A 27,710-nucleotide genomic window follows, 5' to 3' on the forward strand; every position below is an offset into this window, starting at 1 on the left:
CCCCGCACCTCCCCCACCCCCGCCTCCCCCTCCGCCCCCCCGCACCTCCCCCACTTCCGCACCTCAGCCTCCGCACCCCCCCTCCGCACCCCCCCTCCGCCCCCCCCCTCCACCCCCCCCGCACCTCCCCCTCTGCCCCCCCCCCGCACCTCACCCTCCGCCCCCCCCCTTCGCACCCCTGCACCTCACCCTCCGACCCCCCGCCCCCCCTCCGCCCCCGCACCTCCCCCACTTCCGCACCTCACCCACCGCACCCCCACTCCGCACCCCCACTCCGCACCCCCCTCCGCCCCCCTGCACCTCACCCTCTGGACCTCACCCTCCGCACCCCCCGCCGCACCTCACCCTCCGCACCCCGCTCCACACCTCACCCTCCGCCCCCCCGCACCTCACCCTCCGACCCCCCGCCCCCCCGCACCTCACCCTCCGCCCCCCCGCACCTCCCCACCACACCTCACCCTCCGCACCTCACCCTCCACCCCTCCTTTCCGCACCCCCCTCCGCACCCCACTTCCACACCTCCCATTCCCCACCCCCCCTCCGCATCTCACCCTCTGCCCCCCCTCCGCAACCCCCTCCGTCCCCCTCTTCCGCACCTCCCATTCCCCACCCCCCCTCCGCATCTCACCCTCTGCCCCACCTTCCGCACCCCCCCACACCTCACCCTCCGCCCCCCCCTCCGCACCTCACCCTCCGCCCCCCCCCTCCGCACCTCACCCTCCGCCCCCCCTCCGCACCTCACCCTCCGCCCCCCCCATCCGCACCTCACCCTCCGCCCCCACCCTTCCGCACCTCCCCTTCCGCAGGGTGGGCTGAGACCATCAGCTACACTGGATCTAGACATCGCCTTTACTGATGGGACCATGGTAGGGGGCCTGGGCTCCTGAATCACGAAAGTTAATTCAAGTCCTTCTATTATCTTTACCTGTCACAGTGAGCAAGGATCCCAGCAAAACCAGCAGAACACAGCAAAGGACTGACCTGCAAAACAAGACACTCAGTACAAAACCAGCAACTTACAGGAGTCATACTGCAGGACAGCTTCTTATTACTCTCGCTCCCGAATTCCATAGAATCATAGAATGACACAGCGTAGAAGGAGGCCATTTGGCCCATCGTGTCTGTGCCAGCCCTTTCAAAGAGCTATCCAATTAGTCCTCCTCCCCCTGCTCTTTCCCCATTGCCCTGCAAACCTTTCCACTTCAAGTATTTCTCCAATTCCCTTTTGAAAGTTATTATTGAATCTGCTTCCACCGCCCTTTCAGGCAGCGCATTCCAGATCAGAACAACTCGCTGTGTAAAAAAAAAAATTCTCCTCATCTCCCTTTTGGTTCTTTTGCCGATCACCTTAAATCTGTGTCCTCTGGTTACCAACCCTCCAGGCACTGAAAACAGTTTCTCCTTATTCACTCTATCAACACCCTTCATATTTTTGAACACCTCGATCAAATCTCCCCTTAACCTTCTCTGTTCTAAGGAGAACAATCCCAGATTCTCCAGTCTCTCCACATAACTCAAGTCCCTCACTGGTAACGCCGGCATTTATTCCCCAATCCTGGTTATCCTGTGAAGGTGGTGATACAACTGAGTGACCACAGACAGGTACAGGTGTGAGGGTGAAAGATAACACAGACAGGTACAGGTGTGAGGGTGAAAGATAACACAGACAGGTACAGGTGTGAGGGTGAAAGATAACACAGACAGGTACAGGTGTGAGGGTGAAATATAACACAGACAGGTACAGGTGTGAGGGTGAAATATAACACAGACAGGTACAGGTGTGAGGGTGAAATATAACACAGACAGGTACAGGTGTGAGGGTGAAATATAACACAGACAGGTACAGGTGTGAGGGTGAAATATAACACAGACAGGTACAGGTGTGAGGGTGAAATATAACAGACAGGTACAGGTGTGAGGGTGAAATATAACACAGACAAGCACAGGTGTGAGGGTGAAAGATAACACAGACAGGTACAGGTGTGAGGGTGAAATATAACACAGACAAGCACAGATGTGACAGTACAGCTGGGCTCAGCGATCCAGTGCTCGAGAGGGTTAAATGAAACTGCCTTGTTTCTGCTTGGAATCATTGTTCAATAATCCCTGATGGAAAGCGCACGGCAAGTGAGACAGGCTGGGGATTGGTTGTGATGCCCCCTTTTGTCAAATATCCTGTCTAAACATGGACTCACACATGAAGACTGTCCCCTCGGATGAAATACCCAAGAGCTCCGGGTCCTGACGGGACTCAGTGCACCGAGACTCAGCTCCCTCAGGGGGAGGTCAGAAAATTGTCACCTCGTACGTACCTAGCCAGCATCGTGTGGGTCCGAGTAACTCGACAGCCAAGGTGCAACTTCTGAAGGCAAGACTTCTTTCAGGAATGGAAGCGTGGTCTCCCTGATGGAAGGTGAAGTCTCTTTATAATCTGAGGAACACCCCCAATACCTTGCGTGCCAGCTCACATTGGGAGGCCTCGTGCCAGCTCACATGTTGTCACTGAGGGACAGAGTGTCAGGTTACATTACACAAGCTGACAGATGATCAAAAACAGAGAGCTGAGTCAGAAAGTAGTGGGGGCTTTTTGAAATGGCGTAAGATGAGCTGCAGTTTGATTAAAGATATCTGCACCACAAGATTAAATACATTTATGGATTTATATGTTTGATATCTGTTTACAGGGAACGGTTCCAGTAACTGCAGCTGGGGACAGTCATTGATCAAAATGGAATAAAAGAAAAACTAGTATCAGTAATGGTGGCCATGAAACTACCGGATTGTCGTTAAAAACCCATCTGGTTCACTAATGTCCTTTAGGGGAGGAAACCTGCCGTCCTTACCCGGTCTGGGCCTATATGTGACTCCAGACCCACAGCAATGTGGTTGATTCTTAATCGCCCTCTGAAATGGCCTGGCAAGCCACTCAGTTGGACAATCTACAAAAAGTCACAATAAGAATCAAACCGGACGGACCACCCGGCATCGGACCACTAGGCACCGGACACGACAAAGGCAAACAAAGCCCAGTCGACCCTGCAAAGTCCTCCTCACTAACTTCTGGGCACTTGTGCCAAAATTGGGAGAGCTGTCCCACAGACTCATCAAGCAACAGCCTGACATAGCCATACTCACAGAATAATATCTTTCAGCCAACGTCCCAGACTCTTCCATCACCATCCCTGAGAATGTCATAGAATCATAGAAGATTATAGCGCTGGATCGATGCAAGAGGATTCCAGCTAGTCCCACTCCCCTGCCCGATCCCCGGAGCCCTATAAGTTTTTTCATTTCAAGTACTTATCCAGTTCCCTTTTGAAGGCCATGATTGAATCTGCCTCCACCACCCCCTCGGGCAGTGCATTCCAGATCCTAACCATTCGCTGTGTAAAAAAGTTTTTCCTCATGTCACCTTTGGTTCTTTTGCCAATCACCTTAAACCTGTGTCCTCTGGTTCTTGACCCTTCTGCCAATGGGAGCAGTTTCTCTCTATCTACTCTGTCTTGACCCTTCATGATTTTGAATACCTCGCAACCATCTCTGTTCCAAGGAGAACAACCCCAGCTTCTCCAGTCTATCCACGTAATTTAAGTCCCTCATCCCTGGAATCATTCTAATAAATCTCCTCTCACCCTCTCTAAGGCCTTCACATCTTTCCTAAAGTGCAGTGCCAAGAACTGGACACAATACTCCAGTTGTGGCTGAACCAGTGTTTTATAAAGGTTCATCATGACTTCCTTACTCTTTTACTTTATGCCTCTATTTATAAAGCCCAGGACCCCGTATGATTTTTTAACCGCATTCTCAACCTGCCCTTTAACCCACCTTCAACGATTTGTGCACATACATCCCCAGATCCCTCTGTTCCTCCACCCCTTTTAGAGTTGTGCACTCTAGTTTATATCGTCTCTCCTCATTTTTCCTACTGAAATGCATCACCTCGCATTTTTCCGCGTTAAACTTCATCTGCCACGTGTCCACCCATGCCACCAACGCGTCTATATCCTCCTGAAGTCTATCACTATCCTCCTCACTGTTTACTACCCTTCCATGTTTTGTATTATTCAGAAATTTTGAAATTGTGCTTGGTACTCCCAAGTCCAAGTCATTAATATATATCAAGAAAAGCAGTGGTCCCAGCACCGACCCCTGGGGAACACCACTGTACACCTCCCTCCAGTCTGAAAAACAACCATTCACCACTACTCTCTGTTTCCTGTTATTTAGCCAATTCTGTATCCATGTTGCTATTGGCCCCTTTATTCCATGGGCTGCAATCTTAATAACCAGCCTACCATGATTCTGCCTGGTTCTCACTTGTGTAATGAGGAGGAGGCTCTGCAAACATCCTCATCCTCAATGATGGCGGAGTCCAGCACGTGACTGCAAAAGACAAGGCTGAAGCGTTTGCAACCATCTTCAGCCAGAAGTGTCGAGTGGATGATCCATCTCGGCCTCCTCCCGATATCCCCAGTATCACAGAAGCCAGTCTTCAGCCAATTCGATTCACTCCACGTGATATCAAGAAACGGCTGAGTGCACTGGATACAGCAAAGGCTATGGGCCCCGACAACATCCCAGCTGTAGTGCTGAAGACTTGTGCTCCAGAACTAGCTGCGCCTCTAGCCAAGCTGTTCCAGTACAGCTACAACACTGGCACCTACCCGACAATGTGGAAAATTGTCCACAAAAAGCAGGACAAATCTAATCCGGCCAATTACCGCCCCATCAGTCTACTCTCAATCATTAGCAAAGTGATGGAAGGTGTCATCGACAGTGCTATCAAGCGGCACTTACTCACCAATAACCTGCTCACCGATGCTCAGTTTGGGTTCCACCAGGACCACTCGGCTCCAGACCTCATTACAGCCTTGGTCCAAACATGGACAAAAGAGCTGAATTCCAGAGGTAAGGTGAGACTGACTGCCCTTGACATCAAGGCAGCATTTGACCGAGTGTGGCACCAAGAAGCCCGAGTAAAATTGAAGTCAATGGGAATCAGGGAGAAAACTCTCCAGTGGCTGGAGTCATACCTAGCACAAAGGAAGATGGTAGTGGTTGTTGGAGGCCAATCATCTCAGCCCCAGGGCATTGCTGCAGGAGTTCCTCAAGGCAGTGTCCTAGGCCCAACCATCTTCAGCTGCTTCATCAATGACCATAAATGGGGATGTTCGCTGATGATTGCACAGTGTTCAGTTCCATTCGCAACCCCTCAAATAATGAAGCAGTCCGAGCCTGCATGCAGCAAGACCTGGACAACATCCAGGCTTGGGCTCATAAGTGGCAAGTAACATTCGCGCCAGACAAGTGCCAGGCAATGACCATCTCCAACAAGAGAGAGTCTAACCACCTCCCCTTGACATTCAACGGCATTACCATTGCCGAATCCCCCACCATCAATATCCTGGGGGTCACCATTGACCAGAAACTTAACTGGACCAGCCATATAAATACTGTGGCTATAAGAGCAGGTCAGAGGCTGGGTATTCTGCGGCGAGTGACTCACCTCCTGACTCCCCAAAGCCTTTCCACCATCTACAAGGCACAAGTCAGGAGTGTGATGGAATACTCTCCCCTTGCCTGGATGAGTGCAGCTCCAACAACACTCAAGAAGCTTGACACCATCCAGGACAAAGCAGCCCACTTGATTGGCACCCCATCCACCACCCTAAACATTCACTCCCTTCACCACCGGCGCACTGTGGCTGCAGTGTGTACCATCCACAGGATGCACTGCAGCAACTCGCCAAGGCTTCTTCGACAGCACCTCCCAAACCCGTGACCTCTACCACCTAGAAGGACAAGAGCAGCAGGCACATGGGAACAACACCAGCTGCACGTTCCCCTCCAAGTCACACACCATCCCGACTTGGAAATATATCGCCGTTCCTTCATCGTCGCTGGGTCAAAATCCTGGAACTCCCTTCCTAACATCACTGTGGGAGAACCGTCACCACACGGACTGCAGCGGTTCAAGAAGGCGGCTCACCACCACCTTCTCGAGGGCAATTAGGGATGGGCAATAAATGCCGGCCTCGCCAGCGACGCCCACATCCCATGAACGAATAATAAAAAAAAATGCCGCTTTTTTCTGCTTCATCTTACTCTCTCTCTCTCTTTTGTCATCCAAGGATCTCTGGCTTTAGTTGCCCTTCCTTTCTCCCTCGTTAGAATGTACCTTGTCTGTACCTGAATCATCTCCTCTTTAAAGGCCACCTACTGTTCAATTACAGTTCTGCCTGCCAATCTATGATTCCAATTTACCTGGGTCAGATCTGTTCTCATCCCACTGAAGTCCCACCAGCAGGACAGACCCACCAGAGATGGCGGTACAGTGATATACAGTCAGGAGAGAGTGGCCCTGTGAGTCCTCAACATTGACTCTGGACCCCATTAGGTCAAACATGGGCAAGGAAACCTCCTGCTCTTTACCACCGACCGCCCTCCCTCAGCTGATGAATCAGTCCTCCTCCATGTTGAGCACCACTTGGAGGAAGCATTGAGGGTAGCAAAGGCACAGAATGAACTCTGGGTGTGGGACTTCAAAGTCCATCATCAAGAGTGGCTCGGTAGCACGACTACTGACCGAGCTGGCCGAGTCCTGAAGGACATAGCAGCCAGACTGGGCCAGTGGCAGATGGTGAGCGAACCAACACGAGGGAAAAACCTACTTGACATCTGTCCATGACAGTATTGGTGGAGTGACCACCGCACAGTCCTTCTGGAGATGAAGTCCCGTCTTCACACTGAGGACACCATCCAATGTGTTGTGTGGCACTACCACCGTGCTAAATGGGATAGATTCAGAACAGATCCAGCAGCTCAAAACTGGGCATCCATGAGGCGCTGTGGGCCATCAGCAGCAGCAGAATTGTATTCCAGCACAATCTGTAACCTCATGGCATGGCATATTCCTCACTCTACCATTACCAACAAGCCAGGGGATCAACCCTGGTTCAATGAGGAATGTGGAATAGCATGCCAGGAGCAGCATCAGGTGTATGTAAAAATGAGGTGCCTACTTGGTGAAGCTACAACACGGGACTACCTGCATGCTAAACAGCGGGAGCAATATGCTATAGACAGAGCTAAGCGATTCCACAACCAATGGATCAGATCAAAGCTCTGCAGTCCTGCCACATCCAGTCGTGAATGGTGGTGGACAATTACACAACTAATGGGAGGAGGAGGCTCCGTGAACATCCCCATCCTCAATGATGGCGGAATCTAGCACGTGAGTGCAAAAGACAAGGCTGAAGCGTTTGTTGGTTAAACACGATTTGCCTTTAACAAATAGGAACATAGGAACAGGAGTAGGCCATTCAGCCCCTCGTGCCTGCTCCACCATTTGATAAGATCATGGCTGATCTGTGATCTAACTCCATATACCTGCCTTTGGCCCATATCCCTTAATAACTTTGGTTGCCAAATCTTAGATTTAAATTTAGCAATTGAGCTCGTATCAATTGCCGTTTGCGGAAGAGAGTTCCAAACTTCTACCACCCTTTGTGTGCAGAAATGTTTTCTAATCTCACTCCTGAAAGGTCTGGCTCTAATTTTTAGACTGTGCCCCCTACTCCTAAAATCCCCAACCAGCGGAAATAGTTTCTCTCTATCCACCCTATCTGTTCCCCTTAATATCTTATAAACTTCGATCAGATCACCCCTTAACCTTCGAAACTCTAGAGAATACAACCCCAATTTGTGTAATCTCTCCTCATAACTTAACCCTTGAAGTCCAGGTATCATTCTAGTAAACCTACGCTGCACTCCCTCCAAGGCCAATATGTCCTTCCGAAGGTGCGGTGCCCAGAACTGCTCACAGTACTCCAGGTGCGGTCTAACCTTGTACTCTAGTCCTCTAGATATAAAGGCCAGCATTCCATTAGATTTATTGATTATTTTCTGCGCCTCTTCATGACACTTCAATGATCTATGTACCTGAACCCCTAGGTCCCTTTGGACATCCACTGTTTTTAACTTTTTACCATTTAGAAAGTACCCTGTTCTATCCTTTTTTGATCCAAAGTGGATGACCTCACATTTGTCTACATTGAAATCCATTTGCCACAGTTTTGCCCATTCACCTAATCTATCAATATCGCTTTGTAATTTTATGTTTTCATCTCCACTGCTTACAATGCCACCAATCTTTGTGATATCGGCAAACTTAGATATGAGACTTTCTATGGCCTCATCTAAGTCGTTAATAAATATTGTGAATAATTGAGGCCCCAAGACAGATCCCTGCGGGACTCCATTAGTCACATCCTGCCAATGTGAGTACCTACCCATTATCCCTACTCTCTGTCGCCTTTCACTCAGCCAACTTCCTAACCAAGTCCGTACTTTTCCCTCGATTCCATGGGCTTCTATCTTAGCTAACAGTCTCTTATGTGGGACCTTATCAAATGCCTTCTGGAAGTCAATATAAATAACATCCATTGACATTCCCCTGTCCACTACTTCAGTCACCTCTTCACCTCTGACTTCTGAGCGGTCCGAATCGCTCCCACTCCCTGGGTTCTAAACCTTGGACTTATTTGGGGGTTGTGACAAAGTGCAGCAGACAACTGGCTTTGGTGCAAGAAACTTTGACCTTTATTCAAGAGAGGAAATACAACACAACAATCTTAACACTCCAATAAAATGGGGAACACTTCAGTACACGCGAGGGAAATTACAGTAGAAAGATACCTCACCCCTCCCAATCCCACTGTACTAGCTAAGTTGGACTCTAAAGGACCAGAGATAATGCTCACCAAACGGACCCTTGACAGGAATTCACCCAGAGGTAAGTCAGAAATAGATTGTAGAGTGGAAACTTTGCGGATCTTCGGTTTTCTCCCGAGTTGGTTTTCTTTGGTCGCGGTGGCCAATATTACCGGTTGGTTGGTGGCAATATTCGGTTGGTTTTTTCGTAAGGACCTTGTTGCCGCGAGGTGTCTGATGGTCGCTGGGGCTGTTGCTCTGGTTTCTTCTTGTGTGTCGGCCTGCTTCTAGAGCTGCTGACCTTCCCTGTCGAACTGCCTTCCCCTCGCCTTGTTGTTTGCTGGAAACTGCTCTTCTTTCCAGACACAGGCAGAACCAAAACAAGCAGCCCACCAGAGCCAGCAAGCCAGAGAGAGAGAGAGAGAGAGGTTTCCCCTTGTGGATGTCTCTCTTACAATTGGTCTTCGTCACTTTAAAAAAAAACACTTCATGTCTGTTTAAACAGTTCTTACAAAGTCCTTAAGAATCTTTGATGGTTTTTTGATGGTCCCTCATCATGTTGCCATTGCTTCTCCCGATGGGTCATTGTTAATTCCCATTTGCTGATCACCTGGTATACAGGCTTCCTTTTGTATCCAATGTCCTTGGTGTTGATAGGTTTTGCATTAAAACAAAAACATGGCCCCACCATGTCTGGAGCAGTTGCCTCTTTCAATGTAAAGAATCTTACAACACCAGGTTATAGTCCAACAATTATGGACTATAACCTGGTGTTGTAAGATTCTTTACATTTGTCAACCCCAGTCCATCACCGGCATCTCCACATCATGGCCTCTTTCAATGGATGACTGTCTTTTGAATTTGTGCTGAGTGTTGACCACCTGCTGTCGGTTTTGCATTAAAACAGAGCCATGTCTGATGCATTAATTATCCGAAGTTCCACGGTGTGTGTGTTGTTGATTTCGTCAGGTGACCTCTCACCTATCCTTCCATTTTAGGATTATAGTCAATGGCCAAAGTTTTCCCATACTCATGGTTTTTTTAGGGTTTTTCTCTGAGTTTTGGGGGATCTGTGAATTTTGAGAATCCTACAGTCACCGCTTCAAAAAATTCAATCAGGTTTGTCAGGCACGACCTACTTTTCACAAATCCCTGCTGGCTCTCTCTGATTAACTAAAAATTCTCGAGGTGTTCAGTCACCCTATCCTTAATTATAGACTCCAGCATTTTCCCCACAACAGATGTTAGGCTAACTGGTCTATAATTCCCTGGTTTCCCTCTCTCTCCTTTCTTAAAAAGCGGAGTGACGTGCAATTTTCCAATCTAGAGGGACAGTTCCTGAATCTAGAGAACTTTGAAAGATTATAGTTAAGGCATCTGCAATGTGCTCACCTACTTCCTTTAAAACCCTGGGATGGAAACCATCTGGTCCTGGGGATTTGTCACTCTTTAGTGCTATTATTTTCTTCATTACTGTTGTTTTATTTATGTTAATTTTATCGAGTCCCTGTCCCCGATTCAATATTAGTTTTCTTGGGATTTCCGGCATGCTATCCTCTTTTTCTACTGTAAATACTGATACAAAGTAATCGTTCAACATGTCCGCCACTTCCCCATTGTCAATGACAATATCCCCACTTTCAGTTTTTAAGGGGCCAACACTGCTCCTGACCACCCTCTTTTTCCTATTATAACTATAAAAGTTCTTTGTATTGGTTTTGATATCCCTTGCAAGTTTCTTTTCATACTCTCTTTTTGTAGCTCTTACTATCTGTTTTGTGACCCTTTGTTGATCTTTGTATCTTTCCCATTCGCCAGGATCTGTGCCATTTTTTGTCTTTTTGTATGCCCTTTCCTTATTTTTTTTTATTATTCGTTCACGGGATGTGGGCGTCGCTGGCAAGGCCGGCATTTATTGCCCATCCCTAATTGCCCTCGAGAAGGTGGTGGTGAGCCGCCTTCTTGAACCGCTGCAGTCCGTGTGGTGACGGTTCTCCCACAGTGCTGTTAGGAAGGGAGTTCCAGGATTTTGACCCAGCGACAATGAAGGAACGGCGATATATTTCCAAGTCGGGATGGTGTGTGACTTGGAGGGGAACGTGCAGGTAGTGTTGTTCCCTTTCCTATTTCTCAATTCAACCCATAAGGTCTCTGTTGGCTGCTTACCCCTCGTTATATCCTCCTTTATCAGTGAAGTGATTTCATCTCTAATCATTAAGGCTACTCCTCCCCCTCTTCCATTTTCCCTGTCTCTCCTGTAGACCTTATAACCCGGTATATTTAGTTCCCAATCCTGACTATCCTGCAGCTATCATGTCATACCCTCCAATTTGAATTTGAATTTGAATTTGTACCTGTAGTTCATTTAATTTATTCCTTATACTCCGTGCATTTGTATATAGAACTCTTAGTTGGGCCACAGACCCTAGCCTGATCTTCAGCTTTGATGCTGGGTTAATCGCCTTACGCCTTCTAGTTTTCACTTTATCTGTAGTGTCTAAAGTACACTTTCTTTCCGCTGCTCTACACTTTTTCCTTCCACTTGTTCTTGAACAACTGTTTGTACTATTTGTATTGTAAATTTCCCCTGCGTCTTCCCCTCTCATCGTGCTGGCTTTCCCTAACCAATCCACACTTGTCCAAGTGACTGTTAATTCTGTCCAGGATGGGGCCTCATTTTAACGTCTCATATAAACATAGGAACAGGAGTCGGCCATTCAGCCCCTCGAGCCTGCTCTGTCATTCAATGGGATCATGGCTGATCTGTATCCTAACTCCATTTACCCACCTTGGCTCCATATCCCTTAATACCCTGAACTAGCAAAAATCTATCGATCTCCGATTTAAAATTATTATTTGAGCTAGCATCTACTGCTTTTTGTGGGAGAGAGTTCCACACTTCTATCACCCTTTGTGTGAAGAAGTGTCTCCTAACTTCTCTCCTGAATGGCCTGGCTCTGATTTTAATGTTATGTCCCCTTGTCCTAGACTCCCCCATCAGCGGAAGAAGTTTCTCTCCATCTACCCTATCAATTCCTTTCAAAATCCTAAAAACCTCAATCAAATCATCCCTTAACCTTCTATTTTCTGGGGAATACAAACCTGGTTTATGTAATCTCTCCTCATAATCTAACCCTTGGTGCCCTGGTGACATTCTGGTGAATCTACGCTGTGCTCCTTCCAAGGCCTTTCTAAGGTGCGGTTCCCAGAACTGTACACAGTGCTCCAGAGATGGTCTAATCAGGGATTTGTATAGCTGTAGCAAAACTTCCTCCCCTTTATATTCTAGCCCTCTAGTTATAAAGGTTAACATTCCATTAACCTTTTTGATTATTTTTTGTACCTGACTGCTACATTTTAGTGATCTGTGTACAGGGACCCCTAAATCTCTTTGGACCCTCACTGTTCCGAGCTTTTCACCATTTAAAAAATATTCGGATCGATCCTTCTTTGGTCCAAAGTGGATGACCTCACATTTACCTACGCTGAAATCCAACTGCCACAGTTTTGCCCACCCACTTAATCTATCAATGTCTCTTTGTAATTTTACGCTCCCGTCTACACGACTTACTGTGTCACCGACCTTTGTGTCATCGGCAAACTTGGATATATGACTCTCTATTGTGCTATCTAAGAAATTAATAAATATAGTGAATATTTGAGGCCTCAGCACAGGTCCTTGTGGGACACCACTAGTCACTTCCTTCCTATTCAATTCATTATCCCTATTTTCTGTCTTCTACTGCCTAACCAATCTCATAATCAGGTCAATAATTTGCCTTCAATTCTATGAGGTTTAATTTTACCTAACAGTCTCTAATGTGGAACCTTATTGAATGTCTTCTGGAAGTCCATATAAACTACATCCATAGACATTCCCCTGTCCAGTACTTTAGTTACTTCCTCAAAAAACTCAATTAGGTTCGTTAGACATGAGCTACCCTTTACAAATCCATGTCGGCTCTCTCTAATCAGCTTAAAATTCTCTAAGTCCTCAATCACTCTGTCCTTAATTATAGATTCCAATAACTTCCAGACAACAGATGTTAGACTAACAGGTCTATAATTTCCTGGTTTCTCTCTCTCTCACCTTTCTCATCCGAAAGACGGCACCTCCGGCAGTGCAGCACTCCCTCAGTACAGCGTTGACGTGTCAGCCTAGATTTTGTGCTCAAGTCTCTGGAGTGAGGCTTGAACCTAGAGGTGAGTCACGTATAGGCCAGACCAGGTAAGGACACCAGGTGAGAATGATCGACACGTGGAATGGAAGGGAGTAAATTGGAACAGAGTCGCCAGGTGCCCGAGGTTGGCCTCTTTAATTAGTCTCTGTGTTGGATGATGAGTGATGGAGAGTTTGCATGTCACAGATCATGACGTTTTATATTGCACTTCTCCAGATGTGGAGTATCAAGTGGCTTAATCCCTGAAAGAAAGAAGAATCCCAAATGCTTGGGGCAGGTGAAAGGGTGGCGAGAATACCTGTCTCGATATTAATTACAAAGTCAGAATGACCCAGCAGTTTGCTATATCTCTTCAGTTAAAAGCTGGTCAGCTGGGACACAATCCATTCTTTGTAGATTGAAACAATATAATGAATATAGTGTGGAGAAGAGGGAACACAGGCTGATCATCGACACACTACCCACTGCCCACTGCAACTAATTACAACTCTTGGATTTCTGGGTTCTTAAAGGGATATCATCTAACTAATTATAGTTGCTGCATTTCTTTGTTGTCCATGAACTTGAGCTCATCCAAAACTCTGCTGCCCTGTATCCTAACTTGCACCAAACCCCATTCACCATCACCTCCTGCGCTCGCTGACCTACATTGGCTCCCGGTCCGGGAACGCCTCAATTTTAAAATTCTCATCCTTGTTTTCAAATCCCTCCCTGGCCGCACCCCTCCCTATCTCTGTAACCTCCCCCAGCCCTACAACACTCCCAATCTCTATAACCTCCCCCAGCCCTACAACACTCCCTATCTCTGTAACCTCCCCCAGCCCTACAACACTCCCTATCTCTATAACCTCCCCCAGCCCTACAACACTCCCTATCTCTGTAACCTCCCCCAGCCCTACAACACTCCCAATCTCTATAACCTCCCCCAGCCCTACAACACTCCCTATCTCTGTAACCTTCTCCAGCCCCAAAAACAACAACATTTATATTGCATTTATATAGTGCCTTTAACATAGTATAACATCCCAAGGAGCTTCACAGGAGCGATTATCAAACCAATTTGACACCGAGCCACATAAGGAGATATTAGGACAGGTGACCAAAAGCTTGGTCAAAGAGGTAGGGTTTAAGGAGCTTCTTAAAGGAAGAGAGAGAGGAGAGAAAGAGGTGGAGAGGTTTAGGGAGGGAATGTCAGAGCTTAGGGCCCAGGCAGCTGAAGGCACGGCCGCCAATGATGGAGCGATTAAAATCGGGGATGCGCAAGAGGCCGGAATTGGAGGAGCGCAGAGATCTCGGGGGGTTGTAGGGCTGGAGGAGGTCACAGAGATAGGCAGGGGCGAGGCCATAGAGGGATTTGAAAACAAGGATGAGAATTTTAAAATCGAGGTGTTCCCAGACTGGGAGCCAATGTAGGTCAGTGAGCACAGGGGGAGATGGGAGAACAGGACTTGGTACGAGTTAGGATACGGGCAGCAGAGTTTTGGAGGGTGGAAGATGGGAGGCCGGCCAGGAGAGCATTGGAATAGTCCAGTCTAGAGGTAACAAAGGCACGGATGAGGGTTTCAGCAGCAGATGAGCTGAGGCAGGGGCAGAGATGGGCGATGTTACGGAGGTGGAAGTAGGCGGTCTTGGTGATGGAGAGGATATGTAATCGGAAACTCATCTCAGGGTCAAACAGGACACCAAGGTTGTGAACGGTGTGGTTCAGCCTCAGACAGTGGTCAGGGAGAGGGATGGAGTCGGTGGCCGAGGGAACGGAGTTTGCGGCGGGAATCGAAGACAATGGCTTTGGTCTTCCCAATCTCTCTGCTTCTCCAATTCTGGCCTCTTGTCCACCCCCCCAGTCCCTTCACCCCACCATTGGCAGCCGTGTCTTCAGCTGCCTAGGCCCCAAGCTCTGAAATTCCCTCCCTAAACCTCTCCGCCTCTCCACCTCTCTCTCCTCCTTTAAGAGGCTCCTTCAAACCTACCTCTTTGACCAAGCTTTTGGTCTCCTGTCCTAATGGCTCCTTGTTTTGCTCAGTGTCAATGCAGAGTATTCCATCACACTCCTGACTTGAGCCTTGTAGATGGTGGAAAGGCTTTGGGAAGTCAGGAGGTGAGTAACTCGCCGCAGAATACCCAGCCTCTGACCTGCTCTTGTAGCCATGGCATTTATTTGGCTGGTCCAGTTAAGTTTCTGGTCAATGATGACCCCCAGGATGTTGATGGTGGGGGATTCGATGATGGTAATGCTGTTGAATGTCAAGGGGAGGTGGTTACACTCTCTCTTGTTGGAGATGGTCATTTCCGGGCACTTGTGTGGCAGAATATTATTTGCCACTTATCAGCCCAAGCCTGGATGTTGTCCAGGTCTTGCTGCATGCGGGCTCGGTCTGCTTCATTATCTGAGGAATTGTGAATGGGGCTGAACACTGTGCAATTAGCGAACATTCCCACTTCTGAAATCATCTAATTAATTACAGTTGCGGGAGGCTTTTCTGGGCTCCCACAACTCAAACGATGAGTGGGGGTCACCCACTGGACGCAGCTATCCCGCTGGATGTCAACCCAGAATTCAGAGCCGGAGTTCCGGTCTCCGCTCCCCAGGGACCGTCTGGAGCTCCAGTCTCCACTCCCCGTGGACTGTCTGGAGCTCAGGTCTCCACTCCCCGGGGACCGTCTGGAGCTCCGGTCTCCACTCCCCGGGGACCGTCTGGAGCTCCGGTCTCCACTCCCCGGGGACCGTCTGGAGCTCCGGTCTCCACTCCCCGGGGACCGTCTGGAGCTCCGGTCTCCACTCCCCGGGGACCGTCTGGAGCTCCGGACGCCACTCCCCGGGGACCGTCTGGAGCTCAGGTCTCCACTCCCCGGGACTGTCTGGAGCTCCGGTCTCCACTCCCCGGGGACCGTCTGGAGCTCCGGTCTCCACTCCCCGGGGACCGTCTGGAGCTCCGGTCTCCACTCCCCGGGGACCGTCTGGAGCTCCGGTCTCCACTCCCCGGGGACCGTCTGGAGCTCCGGTCTCCACTCCCTGGGGACTGTCTGGAGCTCCAGTCTCCACTCCCCGGGGACCGTCTGGAGCTCCGGTCTCCGCTCCCCGGGACAGTCTGGAGCTCCGGTCTCCACTCCCCGGGGACTGTCTGGAGCTCCGGTCTCCGCTCCCCGGGACAGTCTGGAGCTCCGGTCTCCACTCCCCGGGGACTGTCTGGAGCTCCGGTCATGGGATGTGGGCGTCGCTGGCAAGGCCGGCATTTATTGCCCATCCCTAATTGCCCTTGAGAAGGTGGTGGTGAGCCGCCTTCTTGCGAGATTTTACAACTGAGTGGCTTGCTAGGCCATTTCAGAGGGCAATTAAGAATCAACCACATTGCTGTGGGTCTGGAGTCACATATAGGCCAGACCGGGTAAGGGCGGCAGGTTTCCTTCCCTGAAGGGCATTAGTGAACCAGATGGGTTTTTACGACAATCCGGTAGTTTCATGGCCATCATTACTGATACTAGTATTTTAATTCCAGATTTTTTATTTAATTAATTGAATTTAAATTCGCCAGCTGCCGTGGCGGGATTTGAACTCATGACTCTGGATTTTAGTCCAGGCCTCGGGATTACTAGCCCAGTAACATAACCACTATGCTACCGTACCCGTATCCTGGGACCGTCTGGAGCTCCAGTCTCCACTCCCCGGGGACTGTCTGGAGCTCTGGTCTCTGTTCCCCGGGGACTGTCTGGAGCTCCGGTCTCCACTCCCCGGGACTGTCTGGAGCTCCGGTCTCCGCTCCCCGGGGACCGTCTGGAGCTCCAGTCTCCACTCCCCGGGACTGTCTGGAGCTCCGGTCTCCACTCCCCGGGGACTGTCTGGAGCTCTGGTCTCCGTTCCCCGGGGACTGTCTGGAGCTCCAGTCTCCACTCCCCGGGGACTGTCTGGAGCTCCGGTCTCCACTCCCCGGGACTGTCTGGAGCTCCGGTCTCCGCTCCCCGGGGACCGTCTGGAGCTCCGGTCTCCACTCCCCGGGGACTGTCTGGAGCTCTGGTCTCCGTTCCCCGGGGACTGTCTGGAGCTCCAGTCTCCACTCCCCGGGGACTGTCTGGAGCTCCGGTCTCCACTCCCCGGGGACTGTCTGGAGCTCCAGTCTCCACTCCCCGGGGACTGTCTGGAGCTCTGGTCTCCGTTCCCCGGGGACTGTCTGGAGCTCCGGTCTCCACTCCCCGGGGACTGTTTGGAGCGGGGTTTGAACCCTGCATCTAATGACTCAGAGGTGGGAATGCTAGCATTGAGCCCAAGGCTGGCTCCCTTGTGATGTGGTGAGCAGAGCCCAGAGACGGTGCAGCTGCAGGATTGAGATGCAATCAGGTGTGGTACGAGCATGGATGACGTCACTGTTTCTATGGCGGAAAACACCTCTGAACCTCTTCATCCAATAACTGCATAGATGTCAGAAAGCCTGCAGGGCCAGCATTCTAGCACCATGTTGTCAGCTGTGGCTCAGTGGGTCAGACTCTCTCACCTCTGAGTCCAGAAGGCCATGGGTTCAAGCCCCACTCCAGAGACTTGAGCTCATAATCCGGGCTGACACTCCTCCAGCTCACCATCGGGAAGACCGAAGATATCGTCTTCCCCGCCTCACCGGAAACTCTGCTTCCTCGCCACTGATTCCCCACCCTCCCCTCCCCTCCCCGGCCACTTTCTCAGACTGAACCAAGAAATTCAGAATTTTGGCGTCTTGTTCGAGCTGACCTTTAAACCCCACTTGCTTTCCATCCCATGGAACTGTTGAATTCCACGTCCACAACGCCCCCTGCCTCCGCCACTAGCTCAGGCCCTGCGACACTGAAACCCGTATTCATAACGTTGTCAACTCTACTGTCGACTATTCCAACACCCGGTACCCCATCCTCCACCCTCCAAAAACTCCCAACTTGTCCAAAACTCTGCTGCCCATTTTCTATACACTCCATCACCCCCACTCCGCTGACCCACAACGGCTCCCCGTCCGCAAACACAAATGATAAATTCTTGTCCTTGTCTATAAACCTCTCCATGGCCTTGCCCCACCGTATCGCTCTAATCTCCTCCAGCCCTATAACCCCCCCCCCTTGAATGATCTGTTCCTCTTGTGCCCCTCCCTGTCCTTCACCCCGCTATTGGCAGCAGACCTTTCAGCCACCTCTGCCCTCTTCTTTGGAATCCCGCCCCCAAATCTTTCCATTTTATCGTTAAAGACCTCCTGAAGACCCATCTATGTGACCAAACTTTTGATCATCTCTCCGAATCTCTTCCGTCTACTTGACCAAACTTATGGACACCCCTCCGAATCTCTTCCGTCTACTTGACCAAACTTATGGACACCCCTCCGAATCTCTCGTTTCCTGGCACAATATCCTTATTTCTATTTGTGAAAGACTTTGGGACATTTATTTCCACTAAAAGTGTGGTTAACCTCAGGAAGCATGCCCTCATGCAAAGCGTGATCAATACTTTGCAATAGTCTTCCTGGTAGGTTAGTGGAGGCAAAAACTTTTAAGAGGTAGTTAGACACTCCTCCAACTAAATGTTGGGAAGACTGAAGCCACTGTCGTCAGTCCCCGCCAAAATCTCCATTCCCCAGCCACCGACTCCATCCCTCTCCCTGGCCACTGTCTGGGGCTGAACCAGACCGTCTACAACCTTGGCGTCCTGTTTCACCCTGAGATGAACTTCCGACCACATATCCTCTCCATCACCAAGACCGCCTACTTCCGCCTCTGTAACATCGCCCATCTCCACCTCTGCCCCTACCTCTGCTCAGCTACTGCTGAAACCCTCATTCATGCCATTGTTACCTCTAGACTCGACTATTCTAATGTTCTCCTGACCGGCCTCCCAACTTCCACCCTCCATGAACTTGAGCTCATCCAAAACTCTCCTGCCCGTATCCTAACTCGCACCAAGTCCCGTTCACCCATCACCCCTGTGCTCACTGACCTTCATTGGTTCCCAGTACAGGAACGCCTCAATTTTAAAATTCTCATCCTTGTTTTCAAATCCCTCCATGCCCTCGCCCCCTCCCTATCTCTGTAACCTCCTCCAGCCCTACAACCCTCCGAGATCTCTGCACTCCTCCAATTCTGGCCTTTTATGCATCCCCGATTTTAATCGCTCCACCATCATTGTCGCTGGGTCAAAATCCTGGACCTCCCTTCCTAACAGCACTGTGGGAGAACCTTCACCACACGGACTGCGGCGGTTCAAGAAGGCGGCTCACCACCACCTTCTCAAGGGCAATTAGGGATGGGCAATAAATGCTGGCCTCGCCAGTGACGCCCACATCTCATGAACGAATAAAAAAACATTGGCGGCCGTGCCTTCGGCTGCCTAGGACCTAAGCTTTGGAATTCCCTCCCGAAGCCTCTCCGCCTCTCCATCTCTCTTGACTTTAAGACCCTCCTTGAAACCTACCTCTTTGACCAAGCTTTTGGTCACCTGTCCTGATATCTCATAGAATCATAGAACGTTACAGCACAGAATGGAATGCTAGCCTTTATATCTAGAGGACTAGAGTACAAGGGGGCAGAAGTTATGCTGCAGCTGTACAAAACCCTGTTTAGACCGCACCTGGAGTACTGTGAGCAGTTCTTGGCACCGCACCTTCGGAAGGACATATTGGCCTTGATACTAGCTCAACTGCTGAATTTAAATCTGAGATAGATAGCTTTTTGGCAACCAAAGGTATTAAGGGATATGGGCCAAAGGCAGGTATATTGAGTTAGATCGCAGATCAGCCATGATCTTATCAAATGGTGGAGCAGGCACGAGGGGCTGAATGGCCTACTCCTGTTCCTATGTTCCTAGGAGGCCATTCGACCCATTGAGTCTGTGCCAGCTCTATGCAAGAGCAATCCAGCTAGTCCCACTCCCCCACCATTTCCCTGTAGCCCTGCAAATTTTTTCCTTTCAAGTACTTATCCAGTTCCCTTTTGAAAGCCATGATTGAATCTGCCTTCACCACCCCCTCGGGCAGTGCATTCCAGATCATAACCACTCGCCGTGTAAAAAAGTTTTTCCTCATGTCACCTTTGGTTCTTTTGCCAATCACCTTAAATCTATGCCCTTTGGTTCTTGACCCTTCTGCCAATGGGAACAGTTTCTCTCTATCTACTCTGTCGAGACCCTTCATGATTTTGAATACCTCTATCAAATCTGCTCCAAGGAGAACACCCCCTGCTTCTCCAGTCTATCCACATAACTGAAGTCCCTCATCCCTGGAATCATTCTCATCAATCTTTTCTGCACCCTCTCTAAGGCCTTCACATCTTTCCTAAAGTGCGGTGCCCAGAACTGGACACAATACTCCAGTTGTGGCCGAACCAGTGTTTTATAAAGGTTCAACATAACTTCCTTGCTTTTGTTCTCTAGGCCTCTATTTATAAAGCCCAGGATCCCATATGATTTTTTAACTGCTTTCTCAACCTGCCCTGCCACCTTCAATGATTTGTGCACATACACACCCAGATCTCTCTGTTCATGCACCCCTTTTAGAATTGTGCCCTATGGTTTATATTGCCTCTCCTCATTCTTCCCACCGAAATGTATCACTTTGCATTTTTCTGCATTAAATTTCATCTGCCCTGTGTCCGCCCATTCCACCAGCCTCTCTCTATCCTCTTGAAGTCTATCACTATCCTCCTCACTGTTCACTACACTTCCAAGTTTTGTGTCGTCTGCAAATTTGGAAATTGTGCCCTGTACACCCAAATCCAAGTCATTAATATATATCAAGAAAAGCAGTGGTCCCAGCACTGACCCCTGGGGAACACCACTGTACACCTCACTCCAGTCCGAAAAACAACCGTTCACCACTACTCTCTGCTTTCTGTTACTTACCCAATTCTGTATCAATGCTGCGACTGCCCCTTTATTCCATGGGCTTCAACCTTGATGACAAGCCTATTATGCGACACTTTATCAAATGCCTTTTGAAAGTCCATATACATCACATCAACCGTATTGCCCTCATCTACCCTCTCTGTTACTTCATCAAAAAACTCTATCAAGTTAGTTAAACACGATTTGCCTTTAACAAATCCGTGCTGGCTTTCCCTATTCAATCCACACTTGCCCAAATGACTGCTAATTCTGTCCCTGATTATCATTTCTAAAAGTTTCCACACCACCGAGGTTAAACTGACTGGCCAGTTGTTGCTTTTTTTTCATTTGTTCATGGGATGTGGGCATTGCTGGCAATGCCAGCATTTATTGCCTATCCTTAATTGCCCTTGAGAAGGTGGTGGTGAGCCGCCTTCTTGAACCGCTGCAGTCCGTGTGGTGAAGGTTCTCCCACAGTGCTGTTGGGAAGGGAGTTCCAGGATTTTGACCCAGCGACAATGAAGGAACGGCGATATGTTTCCAAGTCAGGATGGTGTGTGACTTGGAGGGGAACGTGCAGGTGGTGTTGTTCCCATGCGCCTGCTGCTCTTGTCCTTCTAGGTGGTAGAGGTCGCGGGTTTGGGAGGTGCTGTCGAAGAAGCCTTGGCGAGTTGCTGCAGTGCATCCTGTGGATGGTACACACTGCAGCCACAGTGCGCCGGTGGTGAAGGGAGTGAATGTTTAGGGTGGTGGATGGGGTGCCAATCAAGCGGGCTGCTTTGTCCTGGATGGTGTCGAGCTTCTTGAGTGTTGTTGGAGCTGCACTCATCCAGGCAAGTGGAGATTATTCCATCACACTCCTGACTTGTGCCTTGTAGATGGTGTAAAGGCTTTGGGGAGTCAGGAGGTGAGTCACTCGCCGCAGAATATCCTGACACCCTTTTTTGAACAAGTGTGTAACATTTGCAATTCTCCAGTCTCTGGCATCATCCCTGTATCTAAGGTTGTTTGGAAGATTATGGCCAGTACCGCTGCAATTTCCACCCTTTCTTCCCTCAGTAACCTAGGATGCATCCCATCCGGACCGGGTGACTTATCTACTTTCAGTACAGCTAGTCTTTCCAGTACCTCCTCTATCAATTTTTATCCCATCCAGTATCTCAACTACATCTTCCTTTACTGAGACTCTGGCAGCATCTTCCTTGGTAAAGACAGATGCAATGTACTCATTTAGTACCTCAGCCATGCCCTCTGCCTCCATGAGTAGATCTCCTTTATGGTCCCTAATCGGCCCCACCCCTCCTCTTACTACCCGTTTATTGTTTACATGCCTGTAGAAGACTTTTGGATTCCCTTTTATGTTGGCCGCCAGTCTATTCTCATACTCTCTCTCTGCCCCTCTTATTTCCTTTTTCACTTCCCCTTTGAACTTTCTATATTCAGCCTGGTTCTCACTTGTGTTATCAACCTGACATCTGTCATATGCCCTTTTTCCTGCTTCATCTTACTCTCTCTCTCTTTTGTCACCCAGGGAGCTCTGGCTTTAGTTGACCTACCTTTTCTCCCTCGTGGGAATGTACCTAGACTGTACCTGAACCATCTCCTCTTTAAAGGCCACCCACTGTTCAATTACAGTTCTGCCTGTCAATCCTTGATTCCAATTTACCCGGGACAGATCTGTTCTCATCCCACTGAAATTGGCTCGCCTCTAATTGAGTATTTTTACTTTAGAGTGGTCCATGTCCTTTTCCATAGCTATTCTAAACCTTATGATACTATGATCGCTGTTCCCTAAATGTTCCTCCATTGACACTTGCTCCACTTGGCCCGCCTCATTCCCCAGAACCAGGTCCAGCAATGTCTCCCTCCTCATTGGGCCAGAAACGTACTGGTCAAGAAAGTTCTCCAGAACACACTTCAGAAATTCCTCCCCCTCTTTGCCCCTTATATTATTGTTATCCCAGTCTATATTAAGATAGTTGAAATTCCCTGTTATCACTACTCTATGGTTCTCGCACCTCTCTGTAATTTCTCTGCAAATTTGCTCCTCTATATCCTTCCCACTAGTTGGTGGCCTATAGAATACCCCCAGTAGTGTAATGGCACCACTATCGTTTCTTAACTCTAATCAAATAGATTCTGTCCTTGACCCTTCCAGGACATCCTCTCTCTCCAGCACTGCAATATTCTCTTTAATCAATACTGCCCCCCCCCACCTCCTTTCTTCCCTTCCCTATCTTTCCTGAACACCTTGTATCCAGGAATATTTAGTACCCAATCCTGCCCTTTTTTGAGCCAGGTCTCCGTTATCACCACAACATATTCCCATGTGGCTAATTGCGCCTGCAGCTCTCCAACCTTGTTTAGCACGCTTTGTGTGTTATGTGGGTTGTTGTCATAGAATCATAGAATGGTTACAGCAAAGAGGCCATTTGGCCCATCAAGCCCGTACCGGCTCTTTGTAAGAGCTATCCAGTTAGTCCCATTCCCTCGCTCTTTACCCGTAGCCCTGCAAATTTTTTCCCTTCAAGTATTTCTTATGTTCTTAAGTATCTACCCAATTCCTTTTTGAAAGCCGCAATTGAATCTGCTCCCACCGCCCTTTCAGGCCGCGCATTCCAGATCATAACTCGCTGCGTAAAAAAGTTTTTCCTCGTGTCATCTTTGGTTCTTTTGCCAATCACCTTAAATCTGTGTCCTCTGCTTCCGCCCAATGGGAACATAGTAGGTCCAACCAAGGTTCGAGATAAATGTAAATTAACTTCTCTGCTTTTCAATTCTATTCCTCTGGAGATTGATTAAAATTCAGGATGTGTGGACAACTGCATTGTATCAAGACGCAAAGTAAGGACTTTCAGAACTTATTTGACTCCTCCCACGAAGATCCTCTTCAGCCAAAAACGACATCTTGCTAAAATCCTCCAAATGTCTCAGATGAACCAGGAGTTGCAGTCTTCACTATTTATTTAATTTAAATTTGATGGTGATTCTTCTTTGGTCATAAAACATTGATATTCTTTGCACTGATAATAATATGCAAAAGCACTTGGCTGGCTGTGAGAGTTGGAGGATTGTTTGGCGCTTCCAAACTACAAGTCCCACAATGCCCCGACTCAACACGTGGTCCATGGGGACGGGGGGGGGGGTGACGCAAGGCGACCTGGGATTTGTAGTTCTTGCTCTCGCTCCCCATCAAAGAGACCCCTGGAGAATAAACTACAACTCCCAGAATGCCGTTGTCCACGGGCCGGGCGACGGTGTCCGTCTGCTGTCATTATGTGTTGGAGAGAAGGGCGATTTTTTTTTATATATAAAAAAAAGCAGGCGCGCACCCACAGAGAGCGAGCGGAGCCGGAGCGGGAGCGGGAGCGGGAGCGCGGCTTGTGGTGAAAGGATTAACCCCCGCGGGGCTTCGCTGCGGGAGGAGCGCGAGCCGAAGCCGCCCGTCAGCCGCCGCCATATTTATTAGAGAGGGGGAAGAAAAGAGAGAGAGAGAGAGAAAGAGAGAGAGAGAGAGAAAGAGAGAGAGAGAGGAAGGTAAAGCGCGCGAGCCGGCGACCGAGCGGACACCCAGCGCCAGCGGAGCCCGAGCCCGGGCCCGCCCGCCCGCCTCAGACCGGGACCGGGACCGGGACCGGGACCCCCACCCCACACCCCGCCACTGAGGCTTTAAACCGGCTCGGCACCAATCTTTGTAAACTCGGCCTTGTGTTATTGTTAAACTGTGGGTCTGAGGGAGGAGGGAGGAGGGAGGAGGGGTCCCGCCGCCCTCTCACCGCCCCACACACCCCAACACCTCCCCCCCCCCCCACACCCCAACACCTCCCCCCCCACACACCCCAACACCTCCCCCCCCCCACACACCCCAACACCTCCCCCCCCCACACACCCCACAACACCTCCCCCCCCCACACACCCCACCCCCCCACACACCCCACAACACCTCCCCCCCCCACACACCCCACAACACCTCCCCCCCCCACACACCCCAACACCTCCCCCCCCCCCACACACCCCAACACCTCCCCCCCCCCCCACACACCCCAACACCTCCCCCCCCCCCACACACCCCAACACCTCCCCCCCCCCACACACACCCCAACACCTCCCCCCCCACACACCCCAACACCTCCCCCCCCACACACCCCAACACCTCCCCCCCCACACACCCCAACACCTCCCCCCCCACACACCCCAACACCTCCCCCCCCCCACACACCCCAACACCTCCCCCCCCCCCACACCCCAACACCTCGCCCCCCCCCCCACACCCCAACACCTCCCCCCCCCCACACACCCCAACACCTCCCCCCCCCCACACACCCCAACGCCTCCCCCCCCCACACACCCCAACACCTCCCCCCACACACCCCAACACCTCCCCCCACACACCCCAACACCTCCCCCCACACACCCCAACACCTCCCCCCACACACCCCAACACCTCCCCCCACACACCCCAACACCTCCCCCCACACACCCCAACCCCTCCCCTCCCCCCCACACACCCCAACACGTCCCCCCACACACCCCAACACCTCCCCCCACACACCCCAACACGTCCCCCCACACACCCCAACACGTCCCCCCACACACCCCAACACGTCCCCCCACACACCCCAACACCTCCCCCCACACACCCCAACACCTCCCCCCACACACCCCAACACCTCCCCACACACCCCCACACACCCCCACACCTCCCCACACCTCCCCCCACACCTCCCCCCACACACCCCCCCACACACCCCAACACCTCCCCTCCCCCCAACACCTCCCCTCCCCCCAACACCTCCCCCCACACACACATCCCCCTCCCCCCACACATTCCCCTCCCCCCCACACACACCAACACCTCCCCCCAACCCCTCCCCCTCCCCCCCCCCCCGCCCCCCCCCCTCCGCCCCCCCCCCTCCTCTGTAGCACTTTTCATGAACTCGGGACGTCCCAAAGCACTTTGGAACCAATGAAGTGCTTTTCTTTGAAGTGTCGTCACTGTTGTAATGTAGGAAATGCAGCAGCCAATTTGGGCACAGCAAGATCCCACAAATAGTTTAATGTCTCATCCGACAGTGCAGCACTCCCTCAGTATTGCACTGGGAGTGTCAGCCTGGATTTTGTGCTCAAAACTCTGGAGTGGGATTTGAACCCATGACCTTCTGACTCAGAGGTGAGAGTGCTACCCACTGAGCCCAGGCTGACACCTAATTAATTAATTGTGCACCATGGCCCACAAATTAATGAATGACTAATTAATTTTGACTCTCGCTGGAGTACATTCCACAGATGCTGGCTGCTCTGATACTACACCCAACCAGCCATTTCTCCCATGTGTGGGTCTTGATGGCGAGGGTCGGTGGGCTGCTTGACTGTGTAGGGCATCACGGCTGATTCCCCCCCACCCCGGTCATCGACTGAATTCCACGGATAATTTCCAGCATAAGTTACTGAATGATGATCAGTAGCCGAAATCTTGCTTGTTTGTTTTATTTCTTCCCTTACTCTCTGCTCAGGGTTGACAAGGCAGTTTGTCTGGCCCCTGCTGCCAGGCCCAAGTCAGCAAACTTGGCACAGACTAGGGATCCAATCTGGTTCCTTCCTGGATTGTACGGCTCAGTACCACACCATAGAGCACTTTTATTTGCTGCACCGTTGAGAGACGATGATTGGTTAAACCGGTAGATAATGAACTGGGAGCCTCCTGGACTTTTAAGGCTCGGGTCCACACTGGGCTGTAAATTTCCTTAACTGAATCAGTGGGAGCAGCGAGGCTGAGTTCTTCCTGAAATGTTGCAAATAACTTTTAAAAGAAAATCCAGTCTGACAACCCCAGTGCAGTACTGAGGGATTGCTGCACTGTTGGGGGTGCCGTCTTTCGGATGAGACGTTAAACCGAGGCTCGGTTTGCGCTCTCAGGTGGATGTAAAAGATCCCATGGCACTATTTCGAAGAATTGCAGGGGCGTTCTCTCCAGTGTCCTGGCCAATGTTTATCCCTTAACCAACATCACTTCAAAAAAACAGATTATCTGGTCATTTATCTCATTGCTGTTTGTGGGATCTTGCTGTGCGTAAATTTAATACCGCGTTTCCTACATTACAACAGTGACTACATTTCAAAAAGTACTTCATTGGCTGTAAAGCGCTTTGTGACGTCCTGAAGTCATGCAAGGTGCTATAGAGATGCAAGGTTGTCTGTCTTTCTTTTCGACCTTGTGGTATTATTTTAGTTTGTACGGCAGCTCTGGGATAAAAGATCTGTGCTGATCAGCCGGTCTCCAGTTTGTGCTCTGAGATCAAGATGTGTTTTAGTGGAGATCAGTGATTGCATTGTGTTTGTGGGTGGTTATCCCATGTGGTGCCTGAATGCATTCCTGTCTTGTTGGCATTACCACGTACTTTAATGAATGGGTTGGTTGAAGAATTTAACTTTGTTGGGTGTCTGGGTGGTGCTTGATTAAAGGTGCATTTTCGTCAGGAATTTCTGCACCAGAACTCTAATCCCTCTCTTCCAAGACGCCAGGACCTGGGGGTGTTTGTAGGGTGGGATGGACGTTTTGTGAGTTTTGTTGGTGTTGACTGGAGGGACTCCATTGCTGGGATTCTGTTCCCAGGCTGTGAGGAGCTCTTGTTTCTGCTTTAAAATTGTGACCTTTCATGTCTTCACAGTCTTTTTTTATATATAAAAAAATTCTGCATTCTCTTTTTGAATGTGGTGATACCTGCTTGGGATGTGGTTCAGGGGTTAAAGGCTGCTCTCAGATACCTCACCCAGGTGCCCATGTGTGATGATAGGTAGTGAGTGGTGGCAGTCAGTTTTACTGAGGAGAGTGAAAGGAGAGTAGTCACAGCCAAGGCCAGCCTCCACCCAGTATCCACATTCACACTTTCCAACGATATCATGGGGTACTGGACTAGTAATCCAGAGAACGTGAGTTCAAATCCCACCATGGCAGTTTGAGTATTGGAATTCAGCTTTTAAAAAAATCTGGA

At 50.0% G+C, this 27,710-nt stretch overlaps 1 protein-coding gene across 1 annotated transcript in view; it reads left to right on the forward strand.

Annotated features, from left to right (window-relative positions):
• The first annotated feature begins 24,043 nt into the window (after positions 1-24,043).
• The window catches only part of zgc:86598 (STKc_CK2_alpha domain-containing protein), a 74,476-nt gene continuing 70,809 nt past the window's right edge, over positions 24,044-27,710 (forward strand). The window contains exon 1 of the mRNA XM_067968980.1: positions 24,044-24,255. The gene's annotated coding sequence lies outside the window, so the exon portion shown is untranslated. The remainder of the gene's footprint in view (positions 24,256-27,710) is intronic.

Source organism: Heptranchias perlo, chromosome 2 (genome assembly GCF_035084215.1).
Source record: "Heptranchias perlo isolate sHepPer1 chromosome 2, sHepPer1.hap1, whole genome shotgun sequence".
Lineage (NCBI taxonomy): Eukaryota > Metazoa > Chordata > Chondrichthyes > Hexanchiformes > Hexanchidae > Heptranchias > Heptranchias perlo.